Source organism: Equus przewalskii, chromosome 26 (assembly GCF_037783145.1).
Source record: "Equus przewalskii isolate Varuska chromosome 26, EquPr2, whole genome shotgun sequence".
NCBI classification, from domain to species: Eukaryota; Metazoa; Chordata; class Mammalia; order Perissodactyla; family Equidae; genus Equus; species Equus przewalskii.
Genome location: NC_091856.1, coordinates 35699598 through 35713569, shown reverse-complemented (window position 1 = coordinate 35713569; position 13972 = coordinate 35699598). Strand labels below are relative to the sequence as shown.

The following is a 13972-nucleotide window of genomic DNA, read 5'->3' as shown; positions in this document are numbered from 1 at the left end:
AGGAGGGGGCAGGGAGGGGAGCTGGAGGCTAGCATTAACATCCTGGTGTAAAGATGAGGGGAACAATGCCCCTGGTGCCCCTGACACTAAGGAGGAGAGCCTGGATTCACACCCAAGTCCTTCTGACTCCCAGGCGGACCAGGGCTGGGAGGGAGAGGAGGCACCGACAGGCAGGGGCCCAGGCTGCCCGAAGGCGGAGGCATCGGAGCCAAGGGGGAGGACTCCACGGGGGGCTGCGGTGGGGGTTCCGCGAGAGAACACACGGAACAAACCATGGCTGCTCAGTGGCATTGTTGAGGGTGGCCTGGGCTAAGGGACGGCAAAGGGCGTGATTGACGCGGCCGATTCTGGGCCCCTCAGGAGACTCGTGGGCAGGATCGCTAGAGGCTGGCTGCAGAGGGGACATGGAGCTGATGGGGGTCTGCATGGACGCTGAGCAGGGCGACGCTGCGGTGGGGCTGGCTGCCCCCAGCCACACTCGGCAGGCTGCTTCCCCGCTGTTTTCTCAACTGCAAAATGGGGACAACCATCCTGGGCTCTGTGGACCGGTGAGGGCTATGCGGTGAAGGCTGTGTGGCCTGTGAGCACTCCCGAGACGGCTCTGCTCGGCCACCACCACTGCAGGGAGCTGCCACTGCTCTGAGTCCCTCTCTTGGTGGCCCCGGCCTGGGCTGCACAGTGGAGCCATCTGAAGAGCTTAAATGTCCTGGTTCCTGGGCCCACTCCTTAGAGTCTCTCACGAACTTGGCCTGGGGTGGGGCCCGGAGACGTTGCTGGGTGGTCCTGATGTGCAGCCTTGGGGGCAGCCTGTTGCTCACCTGGGGGGCTTGCTAAGGCACAGATTGCTGGGCCCACTGCCAGAGTTTCTGACTCAGTGGATCTGAGTGGGACCCAGGCTCTGCATGTCACCAAGTTCCCAGGTGACACTGAGGATGCTCTGAGTGAAGAGGTCACAGGCCAGGAGCAGGCTCAGGCAGGTGACTGGCAGCAAGGCTGCAAGGTGAGGAAGTGGAGGAAGTGGCAGAGGGTAGGCCTCCCTCGGGCGGGAGAGGCAGGTGTTCCTGCTCTAACCGGGGGGCCGGGCTCTGTGCCCTGAGTTCACTGCCCCCACCCCGGGCGTTAGGCCCTGCTGACTGCTCCCTGTCACTGAGGTCCTGCTTCCCCCAAAAGCCTGTGCTCACCCTCTGCCCTGAACTGCCCCGACCGTGCATGTCTGTTCCCCGGGCATGGGGCTGCCACCTGCATCTCCCCAGTCCTCTCCAGGCCCCAGAAGTGGGACTCAGCACTGAGACTGGCTGTCAGTGATCGAGTGGATGCTGTCCAGAGAAGTCAGGCGGAGCCCTGGGACTTGCCAGAGACAGCTGGCATTTCTGAAAAAGCCGCCTGACCTCTAGCCCAGCCCCAAGTGCTGCCTCTCACTGGCCGTGTGCCCTTGGGCAAGTGACATCATTTCCGTGAGCCTCAGTTTCCTCCTCTGTAAAATGGGGTTAATAATTCCAACTCCAAGGACGATGGTGATGGTAAAGGGGGTGACGCCTGCATTCTTGCCACAGCACAGCCAAGGCAGGCGTTGTCACCATCCTGATTTCACAGACAGGTAAACGAGTTGGCCAGTGACTCGATCCACAGGTGTTTTACAGGGTCTCCTGTTTGCCAGGGCCTGTGTTTCAAAGTGAGGCCGATGGTGCGGCCCTCATGGGGCTCCCAGTCTATCGGGACAGCTCGTGATGACACAGCAGGGTGGACAGGCCAGGTGCACAGAGGAGCAGGGAGGAGCAAGGACCTCCTGTGGAGGGCAGGGCGTGAGCACCATCGTAAAGGATCGGAAGGAGTTAGCCACTTGGAAGGAAGCGAACAGGGGCCCCAGGCCGAGAGACAGTGGAGCACGACAGCACTGAGGCCGGCACATGCCTCCTCAGCGCAGTCCCTGTCCTGAAGCAGAGGTGGGGGTCAGGGCTGGTCCGAGGAGTGTGGGCTGTTCATGGGCACTGGGAGCCCCTGCTAGGGCAGACTCACCTGGGGGTCCACCGTTTAGGACAGCAGCTCTCCAAGAGTGGTCCCTGGCCCCCCAGCCTCAGCATCCCCTGGAACCTGCGAGACATGCAGAGAACAAGCCAGGAATGGGCGGGCTGCAGTGCCGACACGTGTGGCACCAACTGTGATGGGGTCTCAGCTGCAGTTCCTGCCCCCCATCCGGATGGGCAGCATCCTGAGGATAGGCCTGGGCGTCTCCCAAACCTGAAGCGGGGCCTGGTATGTGCTAGGCACCCCATCCTACATGAATGCAAAGCCACTGTGGTGGGCTCTGGGTGGAGGGGGTTGGGGGGCAGGGGGCCAGTGCTGAGATACAGCAGACACCTGGAGCTGCTTGGGACCCTGCCCCAGCCTCACAGTGCTGGCCCCTTGTAGACGTGGGAGGAAGCACATACATGGATGGCCGTCACAGCAGAGTCAGGAGACCCCATGGGGTCGGCAAGGTCAGCGGGGCCCAGGCAGGTGGGGGCATTTGAACAGGCCTTGGGGGGCAGACCGGGACACTCCGGGAACTGGGCCCCACCCTTTTCGGAGCCCTGCCTGCTACGAGCCCAGGCCGAGTCCTTCTGCTGCACGGCAGGAGGCAGAGCAAGGCTATTTCAGAGCTGGTGCTTCTCTCAGGGTCCTGGAGAAAGGTGACAGGGTTCTCTCTAGACTTGGCCCCACAGGTCCCGTCTTCTGAACATGGATGCTGCTCTGTCGGTCCCGTGGACAGAGGAATCCATGCGAGTTGGAGTCAGAGTTCCTGGGCTGTGCTGCTGGCGGGGACCCGTGTCTCCCTGAGCCTGCAGAGCCCTCTGCCCTCCCCCTGGTGTCCCCGGTGTGTCTGGGCGTGGGGTCGGACTTCCACTCCGTATTCCCCCTTCTCTCTCCCACTCCTCATCTTGGGGTGGGCTGGAGCGTCCCTAGTCCGGGTGGGAATCAGCAGAGCTCTGGCCATCAGGAAGGGGGCCACTGGGAGGACATCCCCAGACCACACGGACGGAGCTCTCCTCTAGAAGAGCAGGGGAGACCCGGGCCTGTCGCCCGAGAGGCCCCAGAGAGCTGCGGCCCCTCCACTGGGCTCCAGCTGGCACCACAAGGCATCGGCCCCCTGGACTGGGAGCGGGGGTGGGCCGGGCCCTGCCTCATTGGCTGTTATTTCCAGCACCAGGCAAATAATAGACAGTGTGTCAAAGGAGTGAGCAGGCGGACAGCCGGATCAGGCCACGGGCCGGGGTCAGGCTCGGCAGTGGGAGCGTGTGGGAAGCAGGTGTGCAAGTGGCAGTAGCTGATCCACCTGGACGCCCAAGTGGGATCACTCTGGAGATGGTGAAGGTGCAGAACGGGCTATGGAGCCTTCAGTGGACCCCACACATGACTGTCATCCCTCAGGCCAGGGCAGAGGCCCGCACTCTGTGGGCACAGGACCTCCAGCAGGGAGGCCACCCGCCTTGGACCCACCTTCATGCTTCTCCCTGAAAGCCCTCTCTCTCCCACTCTGGGCAGCTGAGTGGCCGAGGGGTCCGGCGCTCAGCCCTGCACTGGCCAGCAGGCTTTGAGCCCCCTGGGATGGGGCACGTCCTGCTGAGTCTCCGAGCCTCTCTCTGCTCCTCTCTGCCAGGCTGAGTCACCGGGGTTTCACTGAACTGGAGGCGTGGACCACAGTGACGGGCAGGGGCCTGGATGGGGTCCTGACTGTGCATCCTCCTCGCGGCCAGGCCTGGACGGCCTCAGCGTCCTGTCTTTGCGCCTGTGCAGACAGTGCCTGTGAGGGTTAAGTGAAATCAGAGGGCAGAGCCCTTAGTCCCGCACCGGGATGTGGTGTGTGTTTAATAAATGGAAGCTCGGCTGGCTCCAGCGAATCCTGGCCCGGCACTCCCTCCTGTGCGCCGGCCAAGCCCTGAACTGGGACCAGGAGCTGCGCTCAGTTCTTGGAAGAGGAAGTTTAAAAGAAAAAAGCAAAAAAGTTAAGTCAAGCAGCAGAAAGGGTTTTGCAAACCCAACTTCTGCACATTGTTATTTTTAAGGGAGAGAAAAAGCCAGCACGGTCTGCCCCTGAGCTGGGGCTCACCAGGGTCACAATCTCCACCCCCCCCCACCCCTGTTTGCTGACATTCTGCCCACTGCCCCGTGGATAAGAACACCGCAGCCCCAGAAAGTTCTTGAATGGTACATCTCATCTGCTTTTCTCCTCCTGACCACCACCCCCCGCCCCCCGCCGCCCCCACCTGCCCGGGAAACACCAGGAGCATGCAGGTGCCGGAGGTGGGGGCCACGGGGCCAGACCCCGTCTCTTCTGCTCCCACCTCAGGACCTTTTCTCTTGCCAGTGGACCCCAACTCCATGCACATCCACCCACACTTTGGAGCCCCTGCTGTGTCCTTGTGCTGTACTGACCCCTGGTGGCGGGAGGACTCCAGAACGTGGCAGAAGGTTCTTGCCCTCATGGGGCTTACAGTCTGATGGGGGCAAAGGGGGGAGTGCACCACTGTCTCTCCCACCTGCAGGCAAGCTGGGAGGCTGGGAGAAGGAGGGAAAAGGCAAGATGCCGGCTTTGGGATGGCACACGCAAGTTCACTCCTGCTCCCCACCTCAACCCCAGGACCTGGTTAGTGTGCGTCTCTCTGGCTGTTTCCTTGTCTGTAAAACGGGGTGATGCCCACACCTGCTCAAACTCTCCTAGGGACTAAAGGAGATGTTGGCAAAGGGTGTCGCGCCCCAGCTGGTACAGGGCTGGTGCTCAGGACAGGATGACGGGGCACTGGGGAGCCACCCCAGTGTTTGAGGGAGGCGGTGACCTGTCCAGACTCAGGTTGAGGAACCCCAAGGGGGCAGCATGGGCAGGAGGGCGGGACAGGAATCCCAGGTCCTGGGATTACCGGGCAGCCTCTGTGCTAAAGAGCGGATTTCTCTACTGTGTTGGAGTCACCAACGTCAACAGTTGAGGGGCCTGCCAGAGGGCTGGGCGCAAGCCGCGAGCTGCTTCTCTATTTCAGACCACAAGGAGGTCAGACGGGAGAGGGCTGGGGGCTTCTGGGGCCCAGGGCCGGACACTGCAGCGCTCGATGTCCAGAAGCAGGTGTCTCGCCCTCCTCACACGTCCTCCCCCTCCCGCTACTCCCACCCAGGGCCCGGGGAGGCGGGGGGAGTTCAGGATGGCTGGCCTGTGCCCAGCCCTCACTCTGTGGCAGATGTCAAGGTGACCCTGGGCGAGGCTCCTTCTCTGGGGAGCACAGCGCCCATCTGCACAGTGAGGGGCAGCAGCATGCTCCCAGCCTTCTGCCCGCCTGGCCTGGCCCCCACAGAGCCAGAGGATCAGGGAGTTTGACCACACTCCCCAGTGCACCCCGAGTGTCCACTCCTCTGGGCAAGCAGAGCGGTGAGCAGAGGCGAGGACTCTGGGCCTGATGGCAGCAGTGACAACTCACACTTTAGTTTGGAGCAGGTTCCGAAGCCGTCAACAGCACAGTAGCCTGCCCGTGGCCTGGACCTCCCACCCGCAAGACTGGGCCTCTCCCGGCGCTGCGGCTGCCCCAAGGGACCAGGGAGGCCCGGTGGCTTCGGCACAGCTCCTCGATGGCCAGAAGAGGCTCCTGCTACTCCCTGTCCTTCCTGAAGGCTCCTGAGGCTGGGGACAGTCACTGCCTGGGGACCGTGCCACAGCGGGTGGGAAGGCCACTCAGCTGGGGGCGCCCTCTATCCCAGGCAGTGGGGAAGCGGAGCCCCCCCGGGCAAGCCCAGGTAGGGCGCAACCCCGCCTCCCTCCAGTGTCCTGGCCCTGGTCGGGGGCCTCCCGGTCACCCAGGCCCTGAGGTCGGCCCCAGACCCTCTCCCCTGGTCCAGAGCAGCCTGCTCCTTTCCCAGCTCCAGCACCCATGGAAGATGTCCATGGAGTTTCTGCTTGCTCCGTGGGTTGTTTCACTCTTCCAGCCTCAGTTTTGCCCCAGAAAACGTGGGGCGAAAATCTTGCAGGGAGGCCTCAGAGCGCTGCTTCCCACATGGCCTGGGGAATGTGGGTGGGCCCCGCAAGGAGCTGCCGGTCCCGCCCAGGGAAGTCATGCCGCCTTGGGGAGGCGTGGGGTGGAATGAAATCCACGCATCGGAAGCACCCAGCACTGTGCTGTGGCCGCCGCTGCTCTTTTTAACCCTGCCGTCATTGAACTGAGGCCCGCCCAGAGGAGGGAGGAGCCAGCGCTGCCCGTCGCACCTCAGCCTCCCTCCCCACCCTGCTCCTCGGCGCTGCCTGGGCTCATCTTGGAAGTTCTGGTTCATTCTTCAAGAGCTCAACGCCCCCCACAGATCATTCATTCACAATTGTTGCCGAGAACCTACTGTGCGCCCTGCTCTGGGAACCGAGTGGTGAACTGGCAAGGCCCTGCTCTCTCAGCTCTGACGCCCGGGGGGGGCTCTTCAGCAGGACTCTGGGGACCACGTCCGGAAGTCCATGAATCCTGGAAAGGGCTGGCAAACTGGCAGGGCACCTGCACTCTTTCTGAGGGTCCCTCAAGGAGTCCAGGCCACAGAGCGGGCCAACCTGGGCACGCACGGTGGCTCCTGAACACCCGCTCCCCGCCCAGCGGGCTGCGCCCCGCCTGGCAGCACCAGTCCCCATGCTGGGGCATCCTCTGGCCCGGCACCTGATGGGCCTACTGTCTGAGGAGCCAGGCGCTCTTGGGCTGAGCTGGGCTGGGCTGAGGATGGAGCTGGGAGGGGAGCTGCTCCAGGTGCCATGGGGAACTGCCTCTGCGGCCTGCTCCACCGCCCCGCCCCATGGGCCCTGGATAAGATCTCGAGACCAGCTGCAGCGCTCTGCTGAGTCTCTTTAGTACCAAACGCAGGAATCTGGGAGCCCGCGGAGCGTGAAATTAGGAACAAATGTGGAGGAGGTCTAGACAGGAACTCCGCGGCCGCTCGCTCGTGGATGGCGGGGCCCTTGGGCTTCCAGGTAGTGGGGGTACTTTGTAACCAGACAGATGTTTGTGGAGGAAAAGGCGTGCTGGCTCTCCATAAGCCCTCGACCAGACGCCAGGATGGGCAGAGGCCTGACAGGGAGGCTGCAAACCTGGGGCCTCAACCCGGCTGGGCCCAGGGACCCCAGGACCAGTCCTCTGCTCCCCCAGGCTCGGTTTCCTCATTTGGAAATGAGCGGCTTCATCATCACTCGGTTGGAAGGGCTGCTCGTTAGGCAAGCAGATCCGAGGGCCCCATTCAGACCTGCCAAGGCCTGGGTGTCTGCGTGTTTACCAGGTGCCCCACGTTCTGGTGCTTGGGGGCTTTGGAAGTTGCTAGACTAGATGAGCCAGGGGCCCAGCCAGAGTGGAGGTGAGGGCCGGGCTGCTCCTTGGCTCCTCTGAGGAGCACTGGGCATCTCAGCTGAAGGCGGTCTGCAGAGGTGGGCAGAGCCTTCCTTAAGCACTGCTGTGCTCCCTGCACCACATGAGGCACTGGGGGCGGGGGGCACACAATAAATAGACTACGGACACTCGGTCCTCGCAGTCTTCAAGGCAGGGAGGGGTGGGATGGAGCAAGAGGAACAGAGAAAACTGGAAGAGTCTGAAACGAAGTGCAGGACATGGGGTCCAGATGGCGGCCGCGCAGGGGTCTTCCGCCAGGGGAGGGGGCTCGGAGGGGGGAGGCAGGTGGAGGGCGGGCGTCTGGCTGCCAGGTGTTTCCTGCTCCCCACCCCCCCAGCACCGCTCCATTCCGTCTTCAGGCTGCAGGAGACAACTGGAGCTCTACCGACTGGAGCTCGTAAAGCAGCTGGCTCCCCTGCCCCCAGCACCGAGGAGACATGGGGCTATCGGAAGGGATCTGCCGCCTGCCCAGCCCCCCTCCACAGACTCTAGAGGTGGGGATGGGGGTGCACAGAGGGGCCCCGTCTCACAGCCTGTCCCTGTACAACTTGGGGGTGGGGACAGGGAAGCAAAGCCTTTTATAAAGCTTTAAAACCGTTTATGGTCCCAGGGGGCAGATTAACAATTCAGCGCGATCCTCGCCAAGGCGTCTTGGCTGGCAGCGCACGTCGGAGCCTTCAGGGAGAGCCGGAGGAGCGGCACAGCGGCCTCCACCGGGCCGCCCCTGGCCCTGCCAGCACCTCACTGCCTCCCAGCCTTTGCCTGTGCTGTCCCTCCACCCAGAGCCCAGCCAGTCTGTCCTTCCAGGAGGGCTCAGAAGCCTCCTCCTCCAGGAAGCCCCCCATGGCCCCCCAGTGCAGTACCACCGCCTCCAGCCCTGAGCCCCGAAGCCCTTTCTTGGTCTCTTGGGCACTCAGCATAGCCATTCTCAGGACACAAGTGTCCAGGGGACACTGGGTCAGTGCAATTTCCTCTAGGCTCCCAAGCAAGCATGCACCTAAGCATGTGCAACCCTCCCCTCTCTGCGCACTCTTGGGGTGCCATCTTGATTTCTTGCTTGGACCTGCAGCTGGCATGTTTTTGCATTTGTAATCCTCAAACTTTGTCATGCATCTCAGTCTAGCAGGCAGGGCTGGATCCCGCATGTCTGGAGCTGGCAGGAATGGATTGTCTAAACCCTGCTATACCTATGTCACAGATAAGGAAACTGAGGCCCAGGGAGACCCCTCTGGCCCTGGCTTACCAGCAAGTGTATGGCAGGATGTTCCCCCACCTGCCCCCCATATTGGGCAAGACAAAGGCCCCTCAGGCTGGTCATCTTGGTGTCCAGCTGGGCAGAGTCCCCCGGCACAGGAAGGTCTGAAAGGTGACAGTTCAGTGAGGATAGCAAGGTGTGGGAGTTGGGGAGATGGGCCTCTGGCCGCTGTTCTTCCACTAACTGTGTAAGGTCATGAATGAGTCACCTCCGCCCCCTGCACTGGCCTCAGCCTCCCCCACCGCCCACCATTAAATGGAAGAGTGGGACATGGTCCCTCCCAGCACTGGCATTTTGAGGTTAGAGAAGTCTGGGAAGGCTTCCTGGAGAAGGAGGCATGCTCTAGGCCCTGATGGTAGGGTAAGCCCTAGAGAGGCCGAGGGAAGGGCGTTCTGCGAGCAGGGCACAGCGAGGGCAGAGGGTTGGCAGGAGGGTGGGGCTGAGGGAGGCCATGTGCCCCTAGGGGCTGTTCGGAGTTAACTGTGGACTGATGTCAGGCTGGGGCGCGAGCGGAGCTGCCAGCGGCGTGCGCGTCTGCTGGCCTGGCCCGGCCCCGGGACCGGCGCCCGTCGTGGGCGTTGCTGCCCCTCGGCGTGCATGTATCTGCAGAGCGAGGCTGAGACGCTCCAGCTGGACAGGGCCTGGGTGTCGGAGCCGGGGCTGCTGACAGCCCTGGGCGCCTGGCCTGCCCCAGCCCCCCTCCCACCAGGCTGCCTGCCGTCGGAGGGGCCCCCCCGCAAGAGCCGGGCGGAGCAGGGGGCCGTCTGTATCTCAGACCTGGGAGAGAGGCCCTGCGGCCAGCGTGGCCACTCCCTGATGCCCTCGGGGACCTGGCGGGAGGGTTAGACCGAGAAAGGGACGCAAACGGACAACAGCAGTCGGCACAGCGCGCTCGCTGTCTGGCAGGATCCTGGATGTCCTCTCCGTGTTATGAGGAGGGAAGCGAGGTGCAGAGAAATGGAGGCGTTTGAAGCCCCGTTCCTACAACTAACCAGGGGCAGAGCTGGCATCTCCGGGGCTGCGACAGGGGTGTTGGGGTGTCGAGGGGCGCTGAACTTCCCGGCCCAGAAGTTAACTCCTCCTGCAGGACCTCTCTTGACTTCCCCCGAGCTCAGTGAGTCCCCTCATTGATGAGTGGGACCATAATTATCTTTTTGGGATGCAAGTAGCAGAAATGTGCTTGAGGTGACAGAGTTGCCCTGCGATGGAGGAGGGAGCTGGGCCCCTGGGAGGCAGGCCTGCGGCCTGGCTTCCTCTGGGCAGCTGTGTGCTTCCTCCCCCACCGTGGACCGGCCCCTCTGGCTCGCCACCCACATGGCTGAAAGTGCCGCCCTGGCTGTGGCCTGAGCACCCATGTCACGACCGGAGGTCAAGTCACCGGCAGGGACTGGCCAGTGTCCGGGTCCCAATTCCATTTTCTGGGAGAGAGAAGAGGGCTGGCCCAGCTGGGGCACACGCCCGCCCCGACCCCAGCAAACTGTAGCTCCTGTCGCAGCAGGGGTACAGGTGCACCCGCTGGCCGGCGTCTTAGGGGCAGGGCCCAGAGAGGAGGGCCGGGGCTGGGCAGGCACCCCGAAACCCGCCGGCTGCCGTAGTGCACCCCCACAAAGTCGCCATGGGGCACAGGCTTCACCCAGCGGAGACATGGGGCTCAGTGGTCAGGGGCGGCCGGGCCACATCTCTGCTCCAAGACGTCATGTAAAGGCAGATCCGGCCTTGACCTCAGCCCCCAAACTATTGGCGCTGGGACCTGAGCTCTTCTCCTCTCCCAGCCTCGCTTTGTCATCTTCAAAACTGGGACCACACCCCAAGGGGTCTCAGCGAGGGGGCTTGCCTGACCAGTGCTGTACGGGACATGGGGGATGCTGATGCCCTCTGGGCCTGGGAGGCCCTGGATTCCACGCGGCAGGCAGTGGGGGCGTACGTGGCTTTTGGCTGTGATGGGGTCCCGTCTGCAGAAGGACATGCATGGACCAGCCCTCCCCGACAGGGTGCTGGGGTTGGGCTGGATCCCTGAAAGCGGCCTGCCCTTCTCTGAGCCTGTCTCCCCATCTGCAGAGTCGGGGTCCCAGGGCCTGCTCTTCCCTCCCACGGCTGCTGTGAGGACTAGGGAGGGCTGCCTGGGGTCCCCTCTGCTGCCCCCTTTCTGGCTGCTCCAGGTTAAGGCTGAGGCGAGCCCGCAGTGTCCTCCTGAGTCCTCCAAAGGGAAGGGCGCAGGGAGTGAGGCCCAGCACTCCGCCAGCAGCTGCCTGCTTTGCTTTGCCTCACCTCAGCGAAATGCGTGAAATGCATCTGGACAGCAGGCCTGGCCCCCGCCCAGCATCCCCCCACCGGCTGCCTCTACACACCCAGCTCCCTGGATCCCGCCCCGGGTCGGCCTGCACCCTCGGCAGGGCCGGCGGGCCAGCTGGCCTCAGCTGCCCCCGGGGCCAAGGCAGGCTGGAGCTGCCCGGCAGGGCGCCCAGGAATGTGGGGGTCCCCGGGGCTCCTGCTCTGTCTGTCTGTGTGGCCTGCACTGTGTCTTCCTGACTCAGGCCCTGTCGGTCCTGCTGTCTGGATCTGCCTGTCTGCACCTCTGTCTGTCTGAATTTGGAGCTGTGAGTCTGTGTCTCATCCCTTTGGGTCTGTCTGGATCTGCCTTTCCGTCTGTCTTTCTGGGGTCTGGGTCTCATCCCAGCTTTGCCTGTGACACACAGCTTTGCCTGGGCAAGATTCTCCATGTCAGTACATGTCCACGTCCCCTCCATCTGTAGGTGAGGGTCCTGGTCGTCCCTGCCCAGCCAGGCCCCTTCCCAGCCCCTTGAACCACCCCCACCCCACCCCCGTTCTGGCTGTCGATCTGCAGGGGAACCACTGTGCCTCCGAGCTTGCCACGTGCCTTCCCAGCTCCCCCGCCCCGGCGAGGGGCTCAGCCCCTCACCCCCGACCCACCAACTGCCCAGATCTTGATTCTCCAGATAAAAGTCCCATCTGTCAGTGATTCTCACACGTTCCTGGAAGAGGAAAAATCGGCCCAATTCCAGCAGGTCTTTGGCAGGTTTACCAAAAACTTTAGAAACGTGCATACCACAAAGCTCTTCGTTGCTCAGTCCTGTAATTGCAAGGAGTAGGAGGTAAGGCCTGGCCGGGTGAGCTGGGCAGCCCCACGCGATGGCGCACGCTGCAACCGTGGGCAGGAGCGAGGCAAGGTCTGTGCGTGGCTCTGGGGGGATCCGTGGGGATCGGCCACGTATCCAGGGAATGGATTATACATGGAGAGATGGACTGCTGAGTGGGACAAGGGAAGGTGCAGAAAGTATATACAGAATGCCACTTTCGCTTCAAATGGGGAAGGAGATGTATATTTGCTTATATATTTAGAAAGAGGCAGTGGAAGGATAAACCCAGAACTAAGTTAACATTGTTACCTCTAGGCAGAGCCGGGAGGGGCAGGTGTGGAAACAAGACCTTGGAGCACAGCTGGTTGGGTAACCATGGGCCCTCTAGGACTGGTTCAACTCTGATCAACAGAGTCCTGAAGATGATTTTCAGGAACTGAGACCCCTTGTCCAGTTCAGGCCGGTTGAGACCACCACCAGCCCATCAGCTGGGCCTGTGCAGATGCCCAATAAGTGAACTTTTTGATGTCAAAGGTCTGAAAACTTGACCCCCGGATCGTGGTAAGGCCACCACTGTGTGAACACACATCCTGTGAAGAGGCATGGAGTCTGACTGCGCCGGCACAGACCATCAGTCACCTCCCCTCTCCTTGCCTCCGATCGCCTGTCCCCGCCCTTCAGACCCCCCGCCCTCCACCCCACAGATGGAGCCCCCGGCCCTGGATCGGGGAGACGGATCCGAGGGCACATGCCCGGCTCCTTGCAGATCCATCTAGCAATAAAGCTGATTTATTTTCCCAAAAGCTGAGCCACAATCATTGGCTTTTTTAATGCACATTGGGCAAGAAAACCCCAATTTTGCGCAGTAACAGTTTTATGCTTTTGACTTTGGAATCAAATGTTTTCTACAATTAGAAAGCAAAATTAAATCAATTTGAAAAAAAAAAAGGTAAGAACTAACTGGAATACATGAACCTGAGTATCAAGTTGGTGGAAAACACTACTAAGAATTATTTCCGATAACTTTGAAATGGTCTTTTTACTGTACATCCCGGAGGGGAGAAGAACAAAAAAAAATAACAAATATCAAATGACTTGTCGGTAAAAATATTGGTAATGTTATCTTAAAATTATATATAACGGGAAAGGTAAATAAGTATTGAAATGTATGACATTAGGAAACAAGATTTTCACTGTAAACGCCATACAGACATCAAATTTTAACAAGACCCTGTAATCTCTAACTTTAAGTGGAAATGGCAGTATAAACTCATGTTTTATTTTTCTTTTCATAAAAAATAAATACAAAAAGTATTCTCCAGCTCTCGTCACTGAAAATGCCTAGAACCACTGAAACCCAGGAGCACTTAGCACCTCTGGGGCCTAGACTGTGTTCTCTACAAACCGCTTCCCACTAAGAGAACCAGGGTGTCGCCAAGGAACGTCAGGTTCCCAGGTCCAGGACAAGATGAGCTGGGACGTCTTGTGCCAAAAAGCAAAATGCCATCAGGAATCAGTGGGGTCCCATCGAAATGACACAGGAGCCAATTCGGAGGGGCCCACAAACCCACAGTTCCGGTAGGATCATTTGAACATCCAAAAGGATGATGACTGTGGTGGATTGAAACACATCAAACGTATGGAAGTCAGTGAGATCACAATGATCGTGGCGTGCCAGCTTATTCTGAAAATGGTAAAGATAAGAGCTGAGCATCCGTGCCTTTCCTCTGCAGACGGTCTTTTAGGATGACCAATTTGGGAATAGGGAAAGTTCTTCAGAGAAGAACCAGAGCTGATAAGTGCAGAGGAAATGATAGCATTTGAGAAGCCGCTATTTGCAGCCCCTCAAGGGGTAATGGCTCTGGGTAACGATCCCTGACAGCTGCTGCAATGCTGAGGTGGCAGGCCGATGGGGACTTCACAGTGGAAGAATTAGGCTGACCCCAGTGGAAGCCACTAGTTAATCTCACCATCACGACAAGAGGGACAGCAGCCTGGGCCCCTGAAAGGGATGCGACAGGAATCCAGTTTAGATGACAAAACAGGGGTGGTGGAACGTGTTCAGTGCCGCCCGAGGAAACCCAGCCAGCTCTCGTACATGGAAAATTCTGTAAGATAAATGACCCAGTTTCGTCTATAAACAACATGGGCCAGGAGCGGGGAGGAGAGTGAATGGGAACTGAGCTGTTTGAGAGTCAACAATGCCAAACGCAACTCGATCCTCATTGGAACAAACCAACTGTAAAAAG

The 13972-nt window shown here is 60.6% G+C and overlaps 1 protein-coding gene across 2 annotated transcripts in view; it reads left to right on the top strand.

Moving 5' to 3' along the window:
- The window catches only part of FAM163B (family with sequence similarity 163 member B), a 31434-nt gene that overhangs the window by 13070 nt on the left and 4392 nt on the right, over positions 1 to 13972 (top strand). The gene's annotated exons all lie outside the window — the stretch shown is intronic.